Source organism: Moschus berezovskii, chromosome 17, assembly GCF_049115385.1.
Source record: "Moschus berezovskii isolate FMDL1 chromosome 17, NW_MosBer_1.0, whole genome shotgun sequence".
Lineage (NCBI taxonomy): Eukaryota > Metazoa > Chordata > Mammalia > Artiodactyla > Moschidae > Moschus > Moschus berezovskii.
Genome location: NC_142476.1, coordinates 70,745,742 through 70,773,071, shown reverse-complemented (window position 1 = coordinate 70,773,071; position 27,330 = coordinate 70,745,742). Strand labels below are relative to the sequence as shown.

At 43.8% G+C, this 27,330-nt stretch overlaps 1 protein-coding gene and 1 pseudogene across 3 annotated transcripts in view; one reads left to right on the top strand and one right to left on the bottom strand.

Annotated features, from left to right (window-relative positions):
• Window positions 1-27,330, top strand: part of TGFB2 (transforming growth factor beta 2) — a 94,935-nt gene that overhangs the window by 22,077 nt on the left and 45,528 nt on the right. The gene's annotated exons all lie outside the window — the stretch shown is intronic.
• LOC148775191 (U6 spliceosomal RNA) lies at window positions 12,570-12,667 on the bottom strand (annotated as a pseudogene).

The following is a 27,330-nucleotide window of genomic DNA, read 5'->3' as shown; positions in this document are numbered from 1 at the left end:
AGGTGGGGACTTGGAGGCCATTGCCAAGTCTGTGGTTTTTCCTCTGAATCAAATGGGGAGAAGGGTGGTTTTAGCCAAGGGGTTCTGTGGTAAAATTGAGGACAGTGACCAAGGCAGGAGCAGGAAGCCCAGTGAGCTGGTCTTGGCAAAGCCCTTGGAAGGCACTCAGCACAAGGAAGTTCCAGAAACTAGGAACTTCAACAAGACCTCCCTTGTGCTGTTTCATTCTTTAACAGATAATTTGATAGGCAGGTCACAAATGGGTTCTGTATATAGAATATGGTTTTTTTTGTTGTTGGTTTGTTTTAAATGGACACTCCTGAATTACTGGCAACCCACCCCCTTCCTTTCTGGAAAGAAGCTACCTTTGCACCTTCTGTGTATGCAAATAACCTCTTGGGTCTTCCATCTTGTGCTGACAAGCGTGGAATGGCAGCTGCTGGAGGCTGTACTTACTGGACCACTTAGCCATGGCCACCCTCGATTCATGACCAGGAACACAAGACACTACACTCATAGGTGACCACGGTTGGCCTCCAAGAATGACAAGCTGTCTCTTCCTGTAGGAAGTGGAAAGTCAGACTTGGAAGGCTCTTTGGATCTGTCCAGCTGTGCCTTGTACGTTTGCCTAAACTTTGAAATGAGGTCATAAGCCAGGGAATGTGTAAAACTATGTCTGTTATCAGTTAAAAAGCATTTCTGTTGGACCAGAGTTTGTGTTCCAATTTTTTAAGTTTTGAGCAGCAGGACTTTACCCTGGGATGTTGGTTCGATTCCTTCACCCATCTCAATAAGACATGTCAATCGAGTCTGCTGTATTCAGGTGCTGTGTGAGCTCTGCCAATGGATAGAGTAATAGAACACAGATCCTGACTGCAGGAGCCTTTAACTTAGTGAGGAGCTCAGGCCAACCAAACCAGCCCAACCAAACTGAGAAGCTAACACCATGTGGTTGATTGTTTTTTGTTTTTTTTTCTAAAAAAGAATTTTATTGAAAAAGCACAAATGCAAAGAAATGAACAGAGGAAAATTTATGCGTCGAACCTGGACTGGTCACTTATGATAATATACATGCTACAATTCCATTCTCTCCAATCATTCCACCTTCACCCTCTCCCACAGAGTCCCAAAGACTGGTCTAAATGCCTATGTCTCTTTTGCAGTCTCTTATACAGGGTTTAGGTTACCATTTTTCTAAATTCCATATATATGCGTTAATATACGGTATTGATGTTCTTCTTTCTGGCTTACTTCACTCTGTATAATTGGCTCCAATTTCATCCACCTCATTAAAACTGATTCAAATGCATTCTTTTTGATGGCTGAGAAATACTCCATTGTGTATATGTACCAAAGCTTTCTTATCCATTCATCTGCAGATGGACATCTAGGTTGCTTCCATGTCCTGGCTATTATAAACAGTGCTGCAATGAACATTGGAGTACATGTGTCTCTTTCAATTCTGGTTTCCTCGGTATGTATGCCCAGGAGTGCGATCGCTGGATCATATGGCAGTTCTATTTCCCGTTTTCTGAGGAATCTCCACACTGTTTTGATGAACTTACTCTAGAGAGGTCAAGGAAGCCTTCTCAGGGGGAGCTGGTGTTTGCTGCTTGAAAAGTTGACCTTTGGGAGGATAGTTTGGCAGTCAATCAGTAACACTAGGAAGTTTTCAGCTTTCAGGAAGGGGAAGATTTGCCCTTTCATGTTTTCTCCCTCTTTGTAGTCGCATGACTACTGTCTTGATGAATCATGAAACAGCAGAAGCACTTACTGTAGTCTTTGAAAAATTGAACGTATACCTACCAGAGACCCACTATGAAACAGTGAGGCTGGAGAACAGGGCAAGATCATTATATCAGGTATTTGTTATTCAGAAGACATAATGGACCCGTGGTGTACAAAACCTATTATACAAGCTTAAAGTCATTAGAGCTTCTTTCCCCTTCTTCTTAAGGGCATATCACAAAGGTTGATCCCTCACTTATATTCTATGGATTCTATGACATCTCTTGTTGTGGGACCCAGGCTGAGGGGGCAGCGTCTAACCCGGGCATGCTGACCTCCTGGCTGGACTGCAGGAGATGTACAGTTATCCACAACTACATTCCAGTGGCCAAACATGACTTCAGTAGGGCAAGAAGGGGCACAAGAAAAGGGTCTAGAAGAGAGGAGTTTGACCAAATGGTATAATCTACCGTAGTGGAAGTGGAGGAGTTGGGGAAAAGAGAAGGATTTCACCCATGTTAAAAACTTTCTATGTTATTGGTATGGCATGGTTGGATCCACACTTTTGCTTTGTCCATGGAATTAAAAGGAACTTTATAATGGATATTTGCTGAATACTTAGTCAGTTGGCTTCATAAGACAGACATCAATTTCCTTCTGCTCCACTTTTATTTTATTATTATTTTTAAAGTCTTTGCTGAATTTGTTCCAATATTGTTTCTGCTTTATGTTTTGGTTTTTTGGCTATGGGGCATGTGGGATCTTAACTCCCTGACCACGGATGGAACCCATATCCCTGCATTGGAAGGCAAAGTCTTAACCACCGGACCACCAGGGAAGTCCCCTTCATTTTCATATACAACTTATTCCTCCAACCAAAACAAGTTTGTTTGGTGTCAGAGGCACAGTTGGTAGTACTAGGTTTAGGAGGCAAGTCCTGATATGTTATGTGAAAGTTATGTGTGTCAGGGAAACTCAGGCTTACCTCCAAAACATGTACTCACATCTCTTCGCCTTAGGGTCTCAGGTTGCCAATATCCTGACATGCCCAGCAGTATCTGGTAAATGTTCCTCACAATCCAGGTTAAGTTTCTATGAGACTGTAAGTCTGAAGATGCTTAGCTGTAGCTAGAGGTACCATGATTCTCCTCCTATTTCTTATCTCTCTTGTGTGAGTTCCATGCCAATTGAATGAGTTAAACGTTGAGTACCATGTGGCTCCCTCAAATTCTGTCTAACCTGAACCTTAGTCTCCTGACAGTGACCGATGAGGTCAATGGCTTAGTTTCAGGTTCCCTCCTGCTATGTCCAGTGAGAGTACTGCAGAATGACCCCGCCTGGCATGGGGCATCACCTGTGCCCCTCTCAACCCAGGGGCAGCCATCCATCCACTCTGAATGTCCCTGAGCAGGCTGGGTAACTCCCTGCTTGCAAGTTCCCCATCATCTTGGCAGCCTATTCTTAGTAGCAGCAGATGCTGGGCATCTCCATCCTGCTTTTGGGGTCAGCAGTGGGAAAGAGCAGAAAAAAAATGAAAGCATTGTTTTGCACATGGCTGGACATCTGTATTTCTGAATTGCCCTGTTGTGTGGATGATGCAACTGCTGGAGCTGTTTTGCTGAATGTGAACTTTGTCCACCGACTGGACTCTAAATTGGTTTTGGATCCTTGTGAAATCTAAACGGTCAGACCATATTTTTCTAATCTTCAGTTGGACTGTATCTTTGCTCTGAAGTGGAGCTGCTTCGTTTGTGTTCACGTCCGCCGCAGGGGTTGCTTCTCTGTTTTTCTGCTCTGCGTTGCTTGTTTTCTCAAGGCTGCTGCTTACCTCGTCCATTGTGTGTATTCAGGAGAGCAGGAGGGCAGCTCCCTGTGGTACCGCGGCCACTGTGGCTTCAGGGATGGTTTACTTGAGTGTTATTGTTAGGGAGAGAGCTGACTGGTTTTCAGAAACTGAACAGGGGAAGCGTCAAGACCAGCTCACCCACAGGTATGCTGGTACCATGACAAAAACTTGGACTTCAGATAGAAGAGCACTCAGATCCTCTACTGGAAGTGCTGACCCTCAGGGCTGTGGTCTCTACTTGGGTGCTCTGCTACTGAGATTCTCAACTGCACTATGCATAATATAAAAATCATATATCAGACTGGGGTTCACCTCCAGATTTGGTTGGTCTGGGCTGGGAGCTGGCATCTTTAGTTTTAAAAAGCTTCCCAGGGCATTCTGATGTGCAGCCAGATTTGAGAATCTCTGTTTTGGGAGTTTATGTAACATTTGCTACTGTGATTTTTGTCTAGCTATCCATGCCCTGTTAGGAGTTTCTGCATGAATTTCTGCATGAAAAAAAGGCAAAGATCTAGGTGGGGTGTTAATAAATGAAGAGGTTGGATCCTGGCTTTAGTAATAAGAAAATGAATAATAATGATATTGATCACTGTTAGTTATTGCATACTTATGTTAGGCACTGCGCTAATCTTTATATTAGCCCTGTAGGATAAACAGGGCTTCCCTGGTAGCTCATCTTGTAAAGAATCTTCCTGTAATGCGGGAGACCCCAGTTTGATTCCTGGTCAAGAAGTTGCCCTGGAGAAGAGATAGGCTACCCACTCCAGTATTCCTGGGCTTCCCTGGTGGCTCAGATGGTAAAAAAAAATCTCCCTGTCATGCAGAAGACCTGGGTTCGATCCATGACTTGGGAAGATCCTCTGGAGGAGGGCATGGCAACCCACTCCAGTATTCTTGCCTGCAGAATCCCCTGGACAGAGGAGCCTGGTGGGCTACAGTCCATGGAATCACAAAGAGTCAGACACGACTGAGCGACTTAGCACAGCACAGCACGTCAGAAGATAAACACTGCTGTTATTTTCAGTTTTACAGATGAGGGAACCGAGGCTTACAGACATCATATAATTTCCCCACAGTCACACAGATAATAAGTGGCAGAGCCAGAACTTGAACTTGGTCTTTCTGGTTCCAAAGTTCATCCAACCCAATCACTCCCCCAAGACGATAAACTTAAATGTGAACAAGAATATTTGGGGTGAAGGGATGAGATGTCAAGAAAGGAGAATTCACTGAGTGAAAATAATATATAACTATATTTAAGGGAAATAATTCTTTTCTGAAAAGGAAGAAAAAAAAGACATATTTGGATGGCTTTCTTATTTTCTTTTGAAGCCAGTATTTTTCTCCCCGAAACCTATGGAAATTCAGGGTGAGCAGCAGAACCCAACGACTTGAGTGATGGTGTTGGAATTAGGCAGTGGCTTCTGAGTTTAGCTTGTCTTTACCTCCCGTCTGAGGAGGTAAAACCTCCTACCCCTGTTGGAGGAATGACAATGTTTGCTTCTTATCCAAACTTGTACGCTGTATGGTACATTCTTAAGTGATTCTCTTGTCCACACCAGGTAATCACTGGAGTGTGCAAGGTAAAATCCTGGAGTTTTTCATTTTTTTCTCCCTATATAAGAACAACTTTTTTTTTTTTTTTTCAGGCTAGTAAATCTGAGTTCTTTAACTACTCCATTAATCCTTTAATGCCTATTAAAAGTTCAGATTGGTACCAGACCAAGGCCCTGGAAATTCCATCTCCAGCTCTTGGCCTCCCTATATATACCCATACATGTGAAAGAATGTTGCAGATGGAGGCATCCAGTAAATATTTGTTAAGTGAGGGAGTGAATGAACTTTGCAAATATGGACCATAATAGAAATAGCATATTGCTAAGGATTTCTTGGGAAATGAGTGAGGTCTAAGTCCACTGGTCTGCTCCCAGTTTTTCCACGGGGCCACTTGATTAATTAGCCAACTCCTAATTCCTTCCTGGGGTAACTTTTTGTACACTAAGCACAGCAATATTAATAGGGTTAAAACAATCTTATTATCTCTGACCTCTGTTTGTATCTCTCAGGTTGGATGAAAGCACACTGCCTTTTTCTTCAGTCTCAGTAGCATTTTTCATGTTATAAGTTGGGCAAAATTCAGAGTCCTCAGGAGCATGGAGAGAGAAAGAGGCAAGTTACTTGCCAGCCCATAGGAAAGCCAAGCCCAATGTTGATGCATTGTTACCGTGGATGGTCCCATGGGAACACCTAGATTAGCCTCCTCTCCCACTGTGGGTTCAAAGTGCTGTCCCTGGAGTTATAAAGGGGCAGTTGGGTCCTCAACCAGACTGCACAAGTGTTTTGAGGGCTCTTTGCCTCTCAATCTAATTTCTGCTCGAAACTTTAACACATGCAGGCTGCACAGAAATGACTTTTAAACTACTCTCTGGGTAGTGTAGGAGGGCTTGGATTAGTACTACAGCCTTTGAGCAATTTTTTTTTTTTTTTTATTGCTAACTATCCAACAGGCTGAACAGAGGAAATTCAAGTCTAACCCTGGAGGGACCCCTGTTTAGTCATCTGTCTAGACAGACGAGTTCATATAATGGGCCTCTCTGTTTCTTTTGCTTTGTTATAACAGACGGTGGTCCCTTCCTTTCAGCTCAATGAGGATGTCAACCTTTGGTTTTTTGATCCCAGCCTACTGTTGATAAGCCAAGAAAGTGACTCACACATGAGCCAAAGATGACTCTCGAGTGTGACACAGCCTGTGATATAATAGAAAGAAAACATAGACTTTGCATAAAGGAGAATCCTGGGTAGAAATCCTGACTGTGAAATATTAGGCAAGTCACTTACCCTCTCTGAACCTCATTTTTCTCCTCTCTAAAATGAAAATTAATTTTTAAAAATACTCTGTTAAATGGTACTTAAAGAGAGAGAGAGATTAGGACATAAAAATGCCTTACATGTGGTAAGGAGTGAATATACTTTTTATTCATTCATTCAAGGTGATCAGTAAAGACTTAACTTTTCCTGTTTTTTGTATTCTGAGAACTCTAAGAAAACCAGAAATTCCAGCCCATATTTTTAATATCAAGTCATATGTTGAGAAAAGCAAGTGATAGCCTAGGAAAAAATGGTAAATAGTTCCAGTTTCTGTTAGACAAAAATAATATTGGAGATATCATTTAAACATTGGTAGAGGTAAATAAGGCAGAATGATATTCTTGGTTTTATCAGAAGGGCTCAGAATTCTCAGAACCTGCCTAAAAGAACTCTCTGTTAGTAACTATTTCTGCAACTAAGTGGTACATCTCTCTCCCTTGTTCTTTCACTTTATTTTTAAGCATTTTGCAGGTTTTCATTATATAAGCACAATATTATACATGATATACATGCACACTTATATACATATTAACCTTTGAGATATGTTCCAGTTCACTTTTGTTTGCCAAATTAGGCTACTATGACATGAACAAAATATTAGAAATATCAGAAATATAAAAATATTAGATATTTTGAAATATCAAAATATTAGAAATATCAGGAGCCTATGATCAGGAGCCTGATCATACTTTTGTTTTCAGTTTAAACAACATTTTGTGTGTGTCCCTAAAAAATGGTAATGTGGAAAATATTGTTTGATTCAGTTTAATTCAGTAAATATTCACTGAGCATGTACTGCCTCCAGGGCTAGCTGCCTGAATCACACAGGTGGATAAAAATGGGGCGAGTCGGGGTGGACTCCCCCAGAGGAAGCAGCACAGATAGCCCAGGGGAAGGCGCTGGGATCATACGACACAGGTTGAGTGGAGACACCAGATTCCTTTTTATAGAACAATGATTGGGCGCGCTCCTCCTTTAAGCCTCAGTTTCTTAGCTCACACCAAAATGCAATAATCATGGTGGGTACGTGACAGAGAGGGTGCGCCTTAAAACGTGTGATGTTGCTTTTGACAGTGTTCTTATTCTTTTTATTGTTATTCTTCTATTATGCCTTCCCCCAAGTAGCTTATAACCTATTTGTGAAAACAAGTTGATATACCCACCACCCTACACAAAGCAACAGAACCATTCAAAAGTTGCTGGATGATATTTACAAGCCAAGGCCAGTGGTAACACAAAAACAAAATGATTGAGTAATGAAAACAACTAAAAAGAAAATTTGATCCGTATCGTATGAAGATTACGGTGTGTACCTGAGTGGTGAATAACCGCAACCTCCGTATGGAAAGGGAAGTAGGAAAGTTCGCGTCTCCTTCAGCTGTTCAAGGACAGAAGCAAATGATGTCTGTGTTGATAGCAAAGCTTTTCACATCTCAGAGTACAGTTCTTGACGTTTCCATACATTGAAATTCCATTAGAACCCACTGCTTTACGTGGCTTCGGAAACGGTATGTCTGAGTCATGTCTCTTTCAATACAACTGCAGTCAATAAAAACCCCAGTAAAATGTGGTTAACCGCAAGGACATCCCTCCCCACCAGCCCCACCCCCAATCAGCACTGTGATTCATTCATTTTACTGCTCCTCCCCGGTCCTAGACTCTTTATCGAGAGAGACAGGCTTCTTCGAATACAAAGAACAGAAAGTCCCCCTCTTGTGCTGGTTTGCCCGCTTCTGTGTTGTCTCGCACTCCCCACTCCTGACCCCTGGGAAGCCCCGTCCTGTCCTGGCCTGGGGTATCTGTGGCCTCAGCATCATAGGGACACAGGATAGATGTCTCTGGAGGATGTGGCCTGAGGTCCCAGCAAACCTTACCGAGTAAACAATCTTGCCCTCTCTCTACCAGTACAACTGGCTTCCTGTTGCATCCTCTGTATTCGGAATCCTGAGGTCCCCACTAGCCCTCAGCTTCGTTTTCATTCCTTATGTGTCTTGATCTGCTTTTTCCTTCTTGTTCTTACACAGTAGGGAACTCAGGCAGTGGTAGGGGTTTTGAATGCACAGGGAGACCAGAGGGGAGGAGAGGAAGGGAGTGTGGGAGCCAGGTGTGCAAAGGACGGAGGCAGCCCTCAACTGCTCGCTGTCTGGACTTGGCCATTCCTCATGGGGCAGCACCTTCCCAGGCCAGTGAAGCCAGAAGGGTGTCTGCCAGCAGCCTTGAGCTGTCATCCTGAAAATCCCAGACCTTCCATTACCCACAGGGGACGTCAGGCTTCACAATTACCTTTAATTGTCAAAGCAGACCGAGAGAAGAGTGTGCTGTTTCCTTTATTCTTAGGACAGTGGTGTACCTTTCTTAGTTCCTGCCTAATGCTCACAGTCCGCCTTGATATTTTTTCTCAAGGTTGCCATCTGGGAGTAGGTTTTCTTTAAAAGTGCTGAGCCTGGCTTTTCGGAAATTAAGATGAAGCCAATGGAAAACGGTGTCCTTTATCTGTCCTCTTAACTGAGGGAAGTTCAGTCCTGATCAAATCAGTGAAGCCCAAAGTTTAAGTCACTGGCTGTGTTAGAATCCAATTTTACCACTTTTCTCTGCTTGCTGCTAGTTAATGGAGAGAAAGGTGGACCTAAAGATGCCTAATTACACTTAACTTCTTTTACTTATGGGGGGAACAAGTCACCCTTCGCTAAGAATCTGTATCTAGTTTCTTTTATTCACACTTAGTATTTGGTCCAAAATAAACAATAACAACAAAAAGAACAATATTTATAATAATAACATTTATTACTTATGTACACGTAGTGTTTCTATCCTAGGGACCTTCCTAGGCACTTTAGAGATACTGACTCATTTGATCCTGGCAGTACTAGGTAGATATTATTATTTCCTCCATTTCACATGGGAGGAAACCAAGGCACAGAGATAAATGAAATCACTCCCCAGATACGTAGCTAATAAGCGGAAGAAACAGGACCCCCCTCCCTCATATCTGCCATTATCATCATTTCTCCCACTAATTGACCCTTGAGCTGATCATGTGATACAGAAGTGGCAATGCTGTGTCATAATTAAGGGCACAAACCCTGAAGTGAAAACTGCTCCAGAAAACTATCTGTTTGGGGAAAGGCAGTGAGGTCTGAAAGCAGAGTCCACCTGGCTTAAAATATAGAATTCACTTATATATATGAGAAACCTATGTGGTGAATATCCACCCACACAGCGCTCCTTTGGGATGAAACTGAAAAGAGCAGTCAACATGCCAAGTTCTCTCCATAAGACTTTTTAAAACTCACCCCTCTGATTAGCAAACAGTACAGATGTTGATAGAGTTGGAGGATTTTTAATATCTTTATTTGAATTACACAAAGCAGCCAAATGTAGTTGGCCCTGGGCTGCAGCCTATATGTGTCTGGATGCCAAGAAGCAACTGCGCTCCGCTGGGATGCCGAGCATTCCAGACCTGTTACCTTGTAAGTGTAATATTTACCAGATTTTCGCTTCATCTGGAGATGAAGAGCAGAGCTGCCCAGAGTGGGGGCGGGCCTGGCTGCTGGGAAGGGAGCTCCGTGTGCAGAGGCATCCCCGAATGAGCAGGGAGCTGGGGAGGTGAGCACAGATCTGCCAGAAACAAGCCTTTTTCCTGGCAACCGGGAATCTAGGAAAAAATAACAGACCTTACGTGGTTGGGGTGCCCAGCAAACTCAGGGCAGAGTGCTTTTGCTTTCAGAGTCCTATTTTTTCCTCACGTCTCTAGATGATAGATGCTGTCTTGTCCCCATTTTATAGACGGGGTTAATGTAGTTCAGGGCTTCCCTGATAGCTCAGTTGGTAAAGAATCTGCCTGCAATGCAGGAGACCCCAATTCGATTCCTGGGTCAGGAAGATCTGGTGGAGAAGGGATAGGCTACCCACTCCAGTATTCTTGGGCTTCCCTGGTGGCTCAGCTGGTAAAGAATCTGCCGGCAATGCGGGAGACCTGGGTTTGATCCTTGGGTTGGGAAAATCACTTGGAGAAGGGAAAGGCTACTCATTCCAGTATTCTGGCCTGGAGAATTCCATGGACTGTATAGTCCAGGGGTCACACAGAATTGGACGTGACTGAGCGACTTTTACTTTCAATGCAGTTTAGAGACATAAGTGGATTGCCCAAGCTTACATATTTAGTTATCTTCCAAAGTCTGTCTTTATTTTGACTTTAGTAAAATTGATTTGGAGAAAGGAGGTGAAGGTGGCCAAGTGGGGCTGACTCATTTGCTGTAGCCTCTCTTGAGTCTCACTTCCTCTGACCTTCCCAGCTTCCCTGCCAGGTAAGTGTTCCTCGCTTTCTACAGGTGAGGAAACTGAGACCTCAAAAGGTGAAGGCAGGTGCCCAAAGCCAGATTTTTTAAGTGACAAAGGCAAAGCAGATTTGGGGTCTGCTGAGTTCCAGACCTTAAATCTTGTGTTACAGCACTGTGTCTTCATCAGCTGACAGTGCCAAGCTTACAAACAAAACCCCATCCTAAACTCTGGACAAACACAGCTGTCTGTGGTGTGCCTCAGTTGTGAGAAGGGGCTGGAGGCCATTTCAGACAGCCGGTACTGAACCCTGCGTGTTAATAAACAGAGCTAGTAAATGAGACAATGTGATTAAGAGTGTGTGTGTGTGTGTGTGTGTGTGTGGTGCGCACGTGTGTCCATGCACAAACAGTGAGGCAGTCACAGGTTGGAGGAGCGGAGAATGATTTTCAAATCAAAGAGGTCAGCAGTTGCCAGAGCACCACATGTGTAATGAACCATATTTTACTTTCATCATCACTTCATGGGATGAGTAAACAGAGACAAGATCCCCAAGGTCAGCAAAAGGAGATGGTGAAAACGGTCTCTAGTTCTTTCTGCCCTTCCTGGATGGGGGCTGCCATCGGCACCCTCACCATAGCCGGTATTCTTTTTCTATTTTTTTGGCGTAGGAGTGTTTGACTGAAAATGAAGCCGGAGCATTGGCAGCAGCCCCCCGCCCCCACCCGAAGTGCTCAGGGCTGTCTTCCAATGAGGCTGGAAATATAAACAGAAGAGCTAGTTTGCCTGGGGGCCCCTTGCAAGAGCCCTTATTCGCTACTGCTCCCTTTGCTTTGGGGGGTGGGGGTGGGGCAGGTGATGCTTTGGTTGAATCTCACCCAAAAAGCTGTATTTTTAGCTGAAGATGGAAAATTATAAAAGCAAAGGTGTGAAATGAAGCTCTTTGGTGGGTGTTGTCAGTGGAAGAAGTCACCCCCAGCATAGACAAAGTCGCTCCAAGATTCCCATCCACACTGGAGCAGGGCCCCTGACTCCCCGCAGCGCTGGCTCTGGCGAGACTGATGAAGGGACTAGTCTTAAGCACTTGGTTTCACCTCCACACTGAAGTGGGTAGACAGGTTTCTTTCTCTGTGGAAATTCAGAGTTTTTCTTTACTACCTTCACAGTGCCACTGTGTCCTGTACTGGACATTTGTCATAGGAGCTGAATCCAAAGGATGATGTTCCATCATTTCAAAGTTTGGTGGTGGTGGTGGTGGTGGAGGGGGTCATAAATACAACAGACCTTGGTTATGCTATCTTGTGGAGTGCATTTTGTTTCATGAGTGAATTTGGTCTTTACATTCCCTTTTCTGATTCGGTTTTGGCATGAAGTTTATACTGCCTGCCTGAGTGAGTTGGGATATTTCTCCAATACTTTCTCTGGGATAGTCTGCATGGTTTAGAATGATGTATTTCCTAAAAGTCTAGTGACATTCTTCTGTACAACTTCCTGGGACTAGTATTTCTTTTGTGGGGCATTTCATAGATATATTATTTTAAAATTATTTATATGCATTGTCATCATTCTAGTTTCTTTTTTCCCCATTCTTTTTTTTTATTAATAGTTTTTTTTTTTTAATTGAAGTATGGTTGATTTACAGTGCTGTGTTAGTCTCTGGTATACAGCAAAGTGATTCAGTTTTATATATGTATATATATTCTTTTTACTATTCTTTTCCGTTATAGTTTATTACAGGATATTGAATATAGTTCCCTGTGCTATACAGTAGGATTTTGTTGTTTATCCAGTCTATATATAATAGTTTGCATCTGCTAATCCCCAACTCCCAACTCAACTCCCCCCAACCCCAAATATGGAATGCTTTGTGAATTTGCGTTCACAGAGAGACCATGCAAATCTTCTCTGTATTGTTCCCACTTTAGTATACGGCTGCCAAAGTGAGCACTCCCCATTCTTAATGGAAGTACTATTTGCATATAGTGAAATGCACAGGTCTTACGTGTGCAGAAAGGGATGCCTTCAACAAAATCTTGAAGCAGAGGAGAGAGGGGTAACTTGCCTTTGGTGAAACAGCCAGTGTTTAGGGAAAGGAATCAGGGTTAGGAAGAGGAGGATGAAAGTCACCGACTCCTGCTCCCAACAGAATGCTAAGATCATCATTAAATACTGTCTCTAGTTTTCTTAGAAGTGCAGGTCTTTAATGGGCTTTCCTTTTCAAGCTCTGGCGGTATATGGAGCTATGATGTGCTTTTTCTCTTTTGATACCTCATCTCAATTATTAAAAAAATATTTATTTTTATTTATTCACTTGGCTGTGTCAGGCTTTCATTGTGGCACGTGGGATCTAAGTCCCTGACCAGGGATAGAGCCTGGACCCCCTGCACTGGGAGCACAGAGTCTTAGCCACTGGGCCACCAGGGAAATCCCCTGATTTCCCTGGGCATTTGAAAATTAATACCTATGGAGACTAGGAGGTTGTCACATGACACAAGTCTACTATACATTATTTTCAGAGTCTTGGAAATAATTGGGGTTTTAAATTAAACACTAGATGGTTAGGAAAGGTTTCAAAGAACAATAGAAAGCAAAAGGAAAGACAGTTCCCAGTCAGGAGGAAAGGAAACCATGTGACAGAGCCTTGGATTGTGGATGCTGCCCTGGGATATTACAGAAGAGCTGTGGAGCTGGATTTATGATCTAAACAGGTTCAGTGGGAAGCCTAGAAGCACAGATACACTCCCATTTAGACAGGATAGCCCACCGCTGTTTTGGTAATTGGAATCCTCCTGGGATTTGTAAGTGATGTTTTAGGAAGGTCAAAACTGCAAGATAGCAAAGTGTGCGCCTTTAAAGAAAATGTGTCATCTATTGTAAATATGAATCTACACTGAGTAAAGCCCAGGAGCATTTGGAAAAGCAGTGATAAGGTCGCTCGTGTAACCTTCAGAGGCCCGTTCTATGTTTGATGGGGAAGCAGGTGACATGGGGGAGGGAGTCACAGGCCTTCGCTGTCACACGGGCTCCTCTTGGCTGCAGAGGCAGTAAGAAGAGGCAGCCCTTACATAAACTGTTTATCCCTTTAACCATGATGTCTGGAAGTTTTTTGCTGAAGAATTTTAACACAGCTACATGACAGATTCGGTGATACGTTCTATGAGTCAGATTTCAAGGAGTTAGAAGCGGCAACAAAATTAACCACAAGCTCCTGAAGAACTTTCCGTGAAACACATTTTCAAGGAAAAACTGTTGCCTTTGGATTTCCCCGCCTTAAAAGGTAGAGCGTAAACACACACCAGCCAGAGAGTACTACATTCTGGAGCCTCCCAGAAATTGTGGAATAACACAAGAATGCCTTCCCTCCACCCTTCGTTTCTGCCTCGCAGAGTTCGTCATGCGTGGCGATTTTATGGTGGCGTGACAGTGCTGTAGAGATGAGATAAAGGGAAAATTTATTTAAGATTAATTTGAATAGTATAAAGTAATTCATGGGGTGCCCCATCCCTCATCCAAAACATTTTGATTCATTTTTAAGAAATGAAAAAGGGAATTTTGTAGCAGAAGTGTTTTGAGTGCACTGGGTATGTGTCTTATTTTTTGATGACCATGGATTGTCATTTATTATTTTGTAGGGTTAGAAGTTATAACCTTTTTCATGTAGACAATTGAAATCGCTATGTTTGTTGGAGTAGAATCAGAATAACTTGAGCTGGAGAAAGCATTAGTGGGTATGTGGTCTGTTTGCCAAGCTGAGAAAAGCAGGTGTGTTAAATACTCTGTGTGTTATAAACAAGATAGTGTGTAAATGGATCTCTCTTACCTTATGAAATGAAGTACTAAAAGTTGTACCACTTATTGGCTATATCGCTGTTCAGTCACTAAGTCACGTGTGAACGCAGCATGCCAAGCTTCCCTGTCTTTCAGGATCTCCCTCAGTTTCCTCACACTCATGTTTCTTGAGTCAGCGATGTAATCAAACCATCTCATCCTCTGTCACCTTTTTCTCCTCCTTCTCTCAACCTTTCCGAGCATCAGGGTCTTTTCCAATGAGTCAGTTCTTCGCATCAGGTGGCCAAAGTATTGGAGCTTCAGCTTCAGCATCAGTCCTACCCTAGATAAATTATGGAATCTTCCTAAACCTTACTGTCCTCATCTGCAAAATGGGAAGAAAAAGAGTGTCCACCTTGTTGAGTTTTTGTGACTTTTAAAGGAGAGAATGCAGGCAGGACTCTGATCTGCTGCTTTTATTATCGTAACTTGTATATTAAAGGCAGATTTAGAGGCATCTAGTGTGCGTTTGCTTCACCTCGTTCATCCTGAAGCTCAGGGACTGTAACAGTCCTTCGCCTCCCTAAGGTCTGGCTAAAAAGGAGCAGAAGGCAAAACTCAAATCTGTTGGTTAAAAGGCAACTTGAAGGATGACCTGAGGGGCTTCAGGGAAGCCAAGGAAACAGATGAGAGTTGGCTCCAGGTGCTTCGGGGCCCCGGGCAGGCATCATTCTTAGGACTGATGATGCTGTGGTCTCACAGGCCCCCTGAGAGGGCTGGGTTCTGTGCATTGTAACCTGAAGGATCCTTTTCTGCGGTGAGGTGGGAGTCAGGATTTGGGTTTGATAATCCACGTACCAGTGCTTTCTGGTGACCAGCTCTGAGCCTCGGTGTCCTTATCTGAAGAGTGGGATATGTACCTCAAAAGTTGTTTCTGGGGGATAGATCAGCTTGTGTAAGCAATTGCTTGTTATCTCAGTGACCTCTGAGGAGGTGTGGTGGGTACATTCTTCTTCAGTGACAGTGTCAGAAAGGCCGTCACCAAGCAGAGAGCAAAAAACGAGTGTTGGGGAGGATATGGAGGAAAGGGAACTCCTGTGCGCTGTCTGAGGGAATAGAAAGTGGTGCAGCTCCTGCAGAAAACAGTATGGAGGTCCCTACAAAATTTCAAAACAGATTCAGCAATTTCACTTCTGGGTACTTATCTAAAGAAAACGAAAATTCTCATTTGAAAAGATATATGTACCCTGCATGTTCTTAGCAACATTATTCACAATAGCTAAGACAATGAAGATACCTAAGTGTCCATGGATAGATGAATAGATAAAGAAGATGTGGTATATATATATATATTTACACACATGCATGCAGTGGAATATTACTCAGCCATAAAAGAACAAAATCTTGGTATTTTTTACAACATGAATGGACCTAGAGGGTATTATGCTAAGTGAAATAAGTCAGACAGAGAAAGACAAATACCGTATGGTTTCACTTATACATGGTATCTAAAACACAAAACAAATGAACAAATAACAAAACAGAAACTGACTCATATATTCAGAGAACAGACAGGTGATTGCCAGAGGAGAGGGGGTGGAAAGATAAGTAACATAGGTGAGGGAGACCAAGAGGTAAGGACTACCAGTTATTATAAAATAAATAAATCTTGGGATATAATTTACAGCATAGGAAATAGAGTCAATTATAATAACTTTGTGTGGTGACAGGTGGTAGTGAAACTTATCATGATGATCATTTTTCAATGTGTAAAAATACTGAATCACCATTGTACCTCTGAAACTAATAATACTGTAAGTCAATTACACTTCAGTGTAAAAAAGATATTAACAAAGAATAAGCATAACTACAGTCATGCCACCTTGCACTTATAGATTATTTTGCATTTAACAAAACCCTTTCACATACATCATCATATTTGAGCCTGACCAGAGCCCTGTGAAGTAGTTAACAATCTCTAAAGGCACAGTTCAGTTCAGTTCAGTTGCTCAGTCGTGTCTAAAGGCACAGAGAGATCTAAAACAACACAGTTTCAGAGGCAAATGGGAGTTCTTGCTAAGAAGTTGTAGTCCTGTGTATTGGACTCAGATTCCCAATGGCTCAGATGATAAAGAATCCACCTGCCAATGCTGGAGACCTGGATTCAATCCCTGGGTTGGGAAGATTCTCTGGAGGAGGGAATGGCAACCCACTCCAGTATTCTTCCCTGGAGAATTCCATGAACGGAGGAGCCAGGCAGGCTATAGTCCATGGGGTCACAAAGAATCAGACACAACTGAGCGACTAACGCTTTCACTCTCACATAAACCCTTCATCCCTTTAACCAGGTCTGAGAGTTTTTTACTGAAGGTTTTCAACACAACCACAAGGCAAGGTGAAGACCAGTCTCCTCACTCAGCTGCAACAACTTAGTTGTAACAGACAGCATCGAATCAGGAGCTAGAAACTCACACACACACACACACCATGTGCTTGGCTGGCAAGGAGCCAAGATGAAGGAGCAATAACACAGATATATCACACGTTCAAAACCTAAATGAGGCTTTTCAGAAGCTCAGCCTCTGAACCCTCAGTGTTGTCTGTTTCCTTCCCCATATTTGCTCTTTGAAGAAAACAGAAGATTCAAGAAGCTGGAAACCAGACTTGTCTAATGAGCCTGAGCACAGTGTCACAAGTTGTCAGGATGGTCACATTTCAAAGGGCATCTGGTTCTGTCATCTCTCCTCGTCCTGAGACTTTGGCTGTTCCCAGAAGTTTCTGACTCCTTCTGTGGATGGTTCTGACACTTAGAGATGGCTCATCATTGACTGAGCTTTGGCTGTTCTTTTGGAACTTTCCACCTTGAAGAACTTCAGCATGAGCCCTTATTGGGAAGAAAGGGCCATGGAGCGGTAGAAAGAGTGTGGAGTTGGGGCCAGATAGACTTGTTTGCGATTTTCAGCCACTGCTCTAACTGTGTGCATGAGTGACTTGCCTACTCTAAACCTATCTTCATTTGTACAACGGGAGGTGGGTGCTGGCTCATAGCAGGCACTGTTCTTGTATGAAAGCATCTAAATGAGATGTCACTGAAGTAAAAATATGAGATCATATCCAAGAAAGCATGTTGTAAACTGAACATTAATGACTTTTAATAGTAAAATCACCAGAAATCTCCTTTTACACCCGGTTTTATGTGAGTTATCCAATGGGTCAGGAAATCTAACAAGTCCATTGGATTGGGTTCATAGGGTTCTGATACTAACAATTATCCACTGAGTAGGAGAAATGGAGCCAAGGACTGTGCTGGTTTGTTTGGCTGTAAAGGCAGAGAAAATACCTCCCATCCACAGGGTTTCAGATTCTCCTGTAGTTTTGACCTATGTGACTTTTTCTTTAGCAGAGTCTTCCTGGCATCAGGCTCAGAGACTGGATGCTGCCTTTCTTTGTCTGCTCTCAGGAGTCTGTTAATAATATAAACTTACATTTCTTGAGCAGTGGCTGTGTTCATAGTCATTACCTTAGTTAACCCTTAGAGTGATTCTTACAAGCAAGAGTGAGTATTATTACACAAAAATTAATCTGAGTCCTCGCGCTCATCTATCAGGTAAAATCTAAAGACAGAACTGTCATACACAAGAGTGTTGTCGTGCCCAAAGAAGGGAGAGATTGCTTCTGCTCTGGAAGAGCCATAAATTCTTCTGAAAAGAGGACAAACTGGGCCGGACCTTCAAGAATGAGTAGAATTTGCCAAATGTAAAGGGTTTCTAGGTGAAGGATTCATGTGGCATGGGCGTGGCGGTGTGTCAGCATTTGGCATGTTTGGAGATCAGAAGTCAGATGGTGCATTTAGCTCTTGGGGCCGAGTCAGCTGTGGTGAGGGAGGGTGAGCAGGGGACGGGGCAGCAGAAATGATGGTGTGCCCACAAAGCTAGGAACACAGGTTGGGGTCCCAGGGGACAAAGCAAGACGTGTCTTGGAGTTGTCTCTTCATTTGAAAATGGTCAGGACTTTTCACTGGGTAGGGGTTAAGAGAGAGAAAAGGATGGCTGCGAAGAAAAGTGGGTTTTCCTTGTACAATGGTATCTTGACCAGCTAGAAAAGGCCAGCCAATCCCTGTGACCTTATTGGTAAGGAGTGACTCTCCCAGCCTTAGAGTCTAGTCTCAGCCCAGTGTTCTTGTAGATACCAGGGAACTGAGCCCGGGAGAGGTTTTTGATACCCTATAGAGATCTTCCTCGGAGAAGGCAATGGCAACCCACTCCAGTACTCTTGCCTGGAAAATCCCATGGACGGAGGAGCCTGGTGGGCTGTATTCCATGGGATCTCTAAGGGTCAGACACGACTGAGCGACTTCACTTTCACGCATTGAAGAAGGAAATGGCAACCCACTCCAGTGTTCTTGCCTGGAGAATCCCAGGGACGGGGAAGCCTGGTGGGCTGCCGTCTGTGGGGTTGCACAGAGTCGGACACGACTGAAGCGACTTAGCAGCAGCAGCAGAGACCTTCTCCGTGGGCCAAACAGCCACTGTCCAAGACCTGCGCTGCTTGCGCATTGCACTTCCCTTCACTCATGCTAGACTTGGGAGGAAAGCTGGTCAGATGGCAGACTGGACAAATAGGACTGAGTCCATGCTGACTGTCTCTCCATATGTTAGGCTCATAAGACGCTTTTGAGATTCTAGGATTCTTCTGGGGGATAGTTTATGTTGCTAAACATGCCATGAAGTTCGTGTGTCTGTTTGTGCACCCATTATTCGTACCACAGCATTCCTCCCATCAGGGTTATCCTTTATGGAAAACGACGCAGGAGCAAGATGTGTCTGTCCTATGTGAGATTAGAAGCTCTGGTTAGACTCATGAGCCTGAGCTTATCAGACACATGCGCAGTTATAGTAGAGCTATGGTCAGTCACTCAGTCTTGTTGCCATGCCATAGACTATAGCCCGCCAGGCTCATTTGTCCATGGGATTCTCCAGGCAAGAATACTGGAGTTGGGTTGCCATGCCCTCCTCCAGGGGATCTTCCCAACTCAGGGTCTGAACCTGAGCCTCTTGCCTCTTCTGCATTGGCAGATGGGTTCTTCACCTCTAGTGCTACCTGGTAAGCCCCTAGTAAAGCGATAGAGAAGGCATGTTTGCCTCTGAGCGCTCCCTAGCTTCCTTCCTACAATGAACAAAGAGTAATTAATATATGATAAATTGATTTCAAAAAAGCAGTTAGCTGGGCTTTGTATAAAAGTCTGTCTGTGTTTGGGCTGCACCGATTGCCTGTTCAAGGCAGAATGACTTATGTGAGGCCATCCTGAGGGAAGAGAGGTCAGCTGATCTCCTACATTCAGAGAAAAAATTTTACAAATGCAGTAAACATCTGAGTAATTGTGGAATTACTTTATACAACAAAAAGTGATTTTGTCATAGTGGCTGATGGTCAAAAAGCATCACTGAGTCTTTCTTTCATTTTTTAATATTGCTTTTTTAATTTTTATTTTTTGCTGCACTGTATGGCTTATGGGGCCTTATTTCCCTGACTAGGGATCAAAACCATACCCCCTCCTGCAGTGGAAACATAGAGTCCCAATCACTGGACCTACAGGAAGTCCCTCTGAGTCTTATGCCCACTGCTTCAGGTGGCCCTACTGGTAAAGAACCCACCTGCCCATGCAAGAGACGTAGAAGATGCAAGTTTGATCCCCGGGTCAGAAAGATCCCCTGGAGGAGGAAGTGGCAACCCACTCCAGTATTCTTGCCTGGAGAATCCCATGGACAGAGGAGTCTGGCAGGCTACAGTCCATGGGCTTACACGGAGTCTGACAAGACTGAAACGACTTAGCACACATGCACACACGCAGTTGCCTGTGGTCCAGTCTCTCCCTCATCCACTGTGGAAGACAGAGATGTCCTAAAGACATCTTAATCCCCAAGACATCTTAATCCCCCGCTGAAACATTGGGGAAACCGCTCCCTTCTTCTCTATGGAATTTCTGTGTCATTCCCGAATTACTAGTTCCAGGGAAGGTCATTCACTGTATGTCATGATCCCCAAGGTAGCTGCCTGAGCATAAGTCACGTTCTCCATCTTGGTCCCTTCTAAGCACTGTCCCTCTCAGGCTGCTGGACATGTAGTGCCCTTGGCACTAGAATAGCCCTTCACAATAACAATGAAAACCATTCTCACCAGAGAGCATTAGAGCCAGTGGAAAAGATGGTGTGTTTATTTTAATGTTTCTATATCTCTTCCAAGTTGGAATAGCATTGAAGTCCTCAGAACTGGTCTCCCCAGCCTTCACTCAAGAATGCATTGTCTAAGAGGTTGTGCAGCTCCATCAACTGATTTATATCTTACAGGAGGGGGCGGGTCCTGAGCCTGGTGTCAGAGGTTAGCACCAAGGGTCCCCAGACTCATTTAAATAAAACTGTCTGGCCTCTTAACTATGGTTTCGTCAACAGTAGAATGGAGATAACACTACCTAGTTTATGGAGCTATCAGGCTCACAGTGTATGTGAAAGTACATTGTAGGCATAGAATCCTAGGAAGACGTTGGAGCTTGTGATTTACACTGGTCCTCATCACTGAGAAAAGGATTCATCTCCATGGTGATATTTACTAAGCACTTATTATGTACTGGGAGGCATTGGGGAGGGAGAAGTTTCAGTCTCTGTATTCATGAGACTTACGAAGTCTTGTGCCTCCAATACAGAAGCAATGTTCCAAGGGCCCGACCTCCCAGTGTCATTCCAAGGGGCAGCTCATCACAAAGCTCTAAAAAGGAGCTCTCCTATAGGTGAAATAGATGTGTGCAGACCTCTTCCTGACCCTCAGGGTCTCCAGTCGAGTGCTATAGCCAAGTAGCAACATGACTTGCTTTCCCCGAGGAGAATTCTTGGGGTGTCTAAGAGTTCTTGAAAGGAATTGAGAAGTGTTACCAAGTTTCCACTGTCAAACTTCTTCTGGCAGCAGCTGCCCTCAGGACAGTGTCACATGCTCTGTTGTGCATTGTGTACGTTCTTTACTGGTGATCTTCCTGTCCATGTACACAAAAAAGCTCAATTAATTTATTCCAGTGAGTTTATGAAGCTGGCTATTTTCTTAGTTTTCTGACATGTAGAAATCTTTCTGATATGTTGTCTAGGCTTTAAGAAGAGTCTAATGAAACCAATGTAATATGACAAGAAACGGAATATGGTCAGGGATGTAATGGATACACCCCAACCTGGTAAAAGTTAGTCCCCTGATTTTTGGGCATCCTTGAGTACATGCAGGTAAACCCTATGCTGGTTTGTGGAAAGGTTCCATCTCTCTCCCTGAGTTTGCTGCTTATTTTATTCTCGTTATGCATGTGTGTATACCTCACTATGGTGCCCTGGGAGTTCTATTTGCTTCCACTCTAACACATTTAAGAAGCACTGGCTTATTCAAAGGGGCTTTCCTGGTGGCTCAGTTGCTAAAGAGTCTGTCTACAATGCCAGAGACCCAGGTTCAATCCCTGGGTCAGGAAAATCCCCTGGAGAAGGGGATGGCAACCCACTCCAGTATTCTTGCCTGGAGAATTCCAGGGACAGAGGAGCCTGGCGGGCTTGCTGTCCATGGAGTCACAAATAGTTGGACATGATTGAGTGACTTTCAAAAGGCTTTTGAAGCTTATTCAGCAAGCTCTTCTTTAAAGGATACTTAGTAAATGCTTTTTTAAGAAGTGTAGGCCAGCCCTTGGCTTAGAACTAAATAAAGGTGTTGGTCTGTGCCATCCACCTCTGAGAAACGAGAGTGGGGAAAGCTTCAGAAAGTGCCTGAGTTTTGACCCCTGCCACCAAGGTTTTGTCTTTCCTTTTTGTAAATTTCTTTTTTTTTTTTTAAATATAATTTGTTTGTTTCTGGCTGCACTGGGTCTTTGTTGCTATGTGTGGGCTTTCTCCAGCTGCAGCAAGCAGGGGCTACTCTCTAGTTGTGTGCAAGAGCTTCTCTTGTTGTGCAGCATGGGCTCTAGGGTGAACCAGCTTCAGTAGTTGTGATGCTTAGGCTTAGTTGCCCTGTGGCATGTGGAATCTTCCTGGATCAGGGGTCAAACCCGAGCTCCTGCATTGGCAGGTGGATTCTTAGCCACTGGGCCATCAAGAAGTCCACCACTAAGGCTTCTGAAGGCTTAGAAAGATAATAGAGCTGTAAGACAGAACTAAAGCTTCCCCAAAGAGAAGAAACTTTTTTTTTCCTTAAGAATTCTTCCATTCTCAAAATGACAGTGCCCTTTTCCTTTGCTGGGGTGTGAAGTAACTTGGGACGAATTGGATTCGCTCTGTGGAGGTCCTGCAAGCTACTATTTAATCAGTTTTCTTTCCCAGTGTCCCTACGAGCAGATGAAACTGTGTACATGTTATACCCCTATACACCAAAGTCATGAGATTGAAGCTAGACAGTAGGGCTTGCTGTCAGAGCTGTGGTCTAGTTCTGCCTTGGAGATTCTCACTTTAGAAGCTGTGTTTTCTCCTCTTGCAAATGGTGGCTCGACCTTGAACAGAAAGCTGCTTAGCGCCCAAATGCATAAGAATTCTTAAAACAAGCATAACACCTGCGGCTCCATTCCAGAACTCGGTCATGCCACAGTTCATCTGGATTCCTATAATTCCTGTATGTTCCCATATCTTAATTGCCCATAGCTCTGTTGCCAGTACAAACAGGATGGGGGAAGAGTCCACGCCCTTAGCGAATACATCTACCAACCCTAAGAAAGCTCCATCTTTTGAAACTCTGGTATTCTTTGTAAGGTACTAAATGACCATCTACTGAAATGCTAATAAAGATATCTGATAACTAAAAATTCCTTTCAAGTAATTTTTACTCCCTACCATCTTTCTTGTCAAGATTCAAAACTGGGATTTAGCAGAATAGTTCTGTCCTCTGCAAAATGAATACACAGGTTCACCAAATCAAATTTCACATCCATCAGAACATATTTGAAATGAGTAGTCGAATCAAATAAATACATATTGCATAGGGGCATACTGTAAAATTTGCACACAAAAAAGCCTCAGGGTATGAAACATAATGACATCTATAAAATATAGGTTGTGTGGAAAAGACTGAAGACTTCTAATTTATTATGCACTCAAAACACATAGAAAAAAATATGAGTAGAAAGGTTAAAAGAGAGAGAGAATGAGAATAATTCACTGTTGGGATGCATTAATAAAAGTATCAGTTCAGTTCAGTTGCTCAGTCGTGTCCGACTCTCTGAGACCCCATGAATCACAGCACGCCAGGCCTCCCTGTCCATCACCAACTCCTGGAGTTCACTCAAACTCATGTCCATCCAGTCGGTGATGCCATCCAGCCATCTCATTCTCTGTCGTCCCCTTCTCCTCCCGCCCCCAACCCCTCCCAGCATCAGAGTCTTTTCCGGTGAGTCAACTCGTTGCATGAGGTGGCCAAAGTATTGCAGTTTCAGCTTTAGCATCAGTCCTTCCAATGAACATCCAGGACTGATCTCCTTTAGGACTGGTTGGATCTCCTTGCAGTCCAAGGGACTCTCAAGAGTCTTCTCCAGCACCACAGTTCAAAAGCATCAATTCTTCGGCGATCAGCTTCCTTCACAGTCCATCTCTCACATCCATACATGACCACTGGAAAACCATAGCCTTGACTAGACAGACCTTTGTTGGCAAAGTATTGTCTCTGCTTTTTAATATACTATCTAGGTTGGTCATAGCTTTCCTTCCAAGGAGTAAAGTTCTACCATAAGGAAGGTTATAATTCTACTCTGTTCTGACTTGAGAATTATGTTCAAATTTAAGGGTCCAGTTTTAAAATTGGAGCAGAGAGGAGACCATCCATGGAGGTAAAAGGCTCTCATAATAAAAAGAAATAGGAATGTTTGCTTAGAAAAGAACAGACATGGGGGCAAGGAGACATGAAATCTGGCCTCACAATTTCTGAGTAGGGTCAAGTGGAAAAGGGAGTGAATCATCTTGTGTGGCAGCACCAGCCCCAGTAGACAGACCTTGGAGGTAAGCAGATCTCAGTCCAACATAGGGAAGAACTCTGTACAGCTGGAGCCGTCAGAGACTGCTGCAGGTCATCTGCCTGAGCTTTGTGGTCTCTGTCACTGAAGGAGTTCTCGAAGGTACTGTTTTGTCTTGAGACAAGAGAACACTGAAGCAAGAGGGAATTAGATCCCAGGAACATGGAGAGAGCACATAACAGATGCCAGGCAAGCCCTTTATGTGTTCTCATTTCTAAGTGCAATGAAGTTTCAGGGAGAATCAGCGTTAGCTGTATTTACTTTCCTTTTCAAATGAGATAATCCAGACCATCTCTTCCTCTTCACATGCCCTCACTCCCAAGTCATGAATTTACTACATCAGCAGTCATAGCCTGTCCCACTTGGTGAAGTTGGTAAATAGCTTGCAATCCTAGCAGGGTGTGCCCATTGCTTATTAGCTTAGCTCCAGGGCAGAGCAGCAAACCAGCACAGTGCCTCCAAGTAATTAGGTGATTGCCTGACAAAGAAGTCAGACCACAAGCAAGAGGCTTACAGACAACACAGAGACACGAGCTCCCAGCACAAGACACGCAATGGCCATTATATGCATCACCGCTATAATTTTAGGAAGATTAGAGAAAGATTTGCAAGCTAATAAGAGCCACTACACCCATTAAGCATGTCAAACAGTCCACACCAATCATCACAGAGCTCCAGGGAAAGTGCAGAGTTTCTGGAAAGGGGAATGTCTGTTTGTTCTGGTTTAGGAAAGCTCTCTACAGGGATGAGCCAGAATGTCCAACAGGGTACATTATCATCTTTATTTTGCCAATGTTTTGTGTAATTCTGGCAAGATTTTACTCGTTTCTCAATCTGCAGAAGAAGCTTAAAAATAAAAGGTGCCTCTCATCCATGAAGAGATTAAGGGTGAGATCCTACATTTCCAAGTTTACTTTGTTAGTGAAATCAATGCTTATTTTTTTACAAAATTTTAAAAAATATTAATCTATCTATTTGGCTATGCCAGGCCTTAGTTGTGGCACATGTGACCTTTGATTTTCATTGCAGCATGCAGGATCTTTAGGTGCGGCATGTGGGATCTAATTCCCTGACCAGGGATTGGACCCGGGTCCCCTGCATTTGGGAGTTCAGAGGGTCTTAGCCACTAGCTGCCAATTGCCTTCTTTTTGTTGACTGTGTTGTGACCATTGCTGGGTTCTAGAATGGCTGTGTGGCTGACTATGTCTTGAGGTCATTGGCCATTCGGTTCAGTTCAGTTACTCAGTCGTGTCCTACTCTTTGTGACCCCATGGACTGCAGCATGCCAGGCTTCCCTGTCCATCACCAACTCCCGAAGCTTGCTGGAACTCATGTCCATCGAGTCATGACTGCTTTGCTCCCCCTTTTTTAGAGGAAAAAAAAAAGTACAGATTGAAGAGAAATAAGAAAAGAGAGAGAAAGTGGAGCAATGGAAGGAGAGAAGACAGAAGGGAGAAAGGAAAACAAGAGTTTTTAAGAAAAACAAGAGTTTTATGTGTTTAAAGATGAGACAATGGCAGAGAAGAGTGGCTTTGATCACTTAGTCCAACCAGGAGGAGAGCCTCCCGCCGTGACGTCATTTCTAAGGAGTGTGTCCCACTCTTGGTCCACCTGCCTGCACAAGTGGATCCAGGCGCCCTCTCCATACACAATCCTGAGCACGATGAGAAACGCAGAGAAATCGAAATGGAATAGGTGTCTCCATGTAAGTGGAGTTTTAGGAAGGTGATGGAAACTTTGGAGTCAAAGCTAGGAACCCTCTGTCTGTCATAGTTCAATAAAACCAACCATCCTGGGCTGGCATCATTGTGATTTTTACTTTTTTTCTTTTTTGGGCCCTGTGTAAGAAGGGGCCCAAACAGTTCTGCTGAGAGAACTAGTCTCAAATAGTAGCTAGCTGAGGGCCAAGTCACACCCGCTGATGCTGACACAGTTAGACTCCGGACTGCCAGCAGCATGACAGGTCTGACACCATCCGCCTCTCCAAGACACCCAGTTTCCATCAAAAGTGCTCCAGGGCTGGGTTACACTTAATAGGAGGGATGGCCGGGGAGAAAATCAGCAACCGCTGGTGATGTGCTGTTTATTCCTCAGTCATTTTGTATTAAATTGCTGTGACTTGAGTGTCAGCAGTGCTTGGGCTGTGGTAGTGAAATCAAATCCATCTCCCATGTGCCAAGACAAATTGGAGAAAACCCCTGAACACAATTGTCTTGGTTTCTTGCTGGCCGTGTCTGTTTGCACACAAACAGCAGCTCATTCTTGCCCTCTGGCCCTGGGGTGGGTTGCTTGTCTTGCTGCACCCCAGAGGATGTCTAATGAACCCCAAACTACGTCTCTCAAAGCTGGGGACATCAGGAACGGGGAGTCCTCTTTAAGCACTGTTGAAAGTCCACGTGGATCACTGCAGAGCTTGAGGGAACATATAGTCATTTCTGGAAAGAGGAATGAGAAGTTTGTTCTGTTTATTTGAGGAGCTTGGGGATGAGAACCAGTGGATGCTTCCCAGGCTCGAGGCATCATGCATGTCTTTATGGGGGTTCAAAAGATCGTGGGCCATTCTGACCTTAGCACTGTGTCTTTTATTGGGGAACTTTTGCACTGAGCAAACCACAGATGGCCGTATCAGGGCCATTCTTCTAAGGACCATCATTGAAAATACTAGGCTTTGCATTCAAGTTTCTGGAGCTTTTAATAGGTCAGACAGTTGTACAGGAGTTGCTTCCTTGTGCCCGTGTTTGCAGCAATACTCCAGTGAGTGTTGGTATTTCTGCCTGGGGTTGGATTCATGTCTTTGACTCATGGGACTCCTTTGCACAGAAGGCAGGAT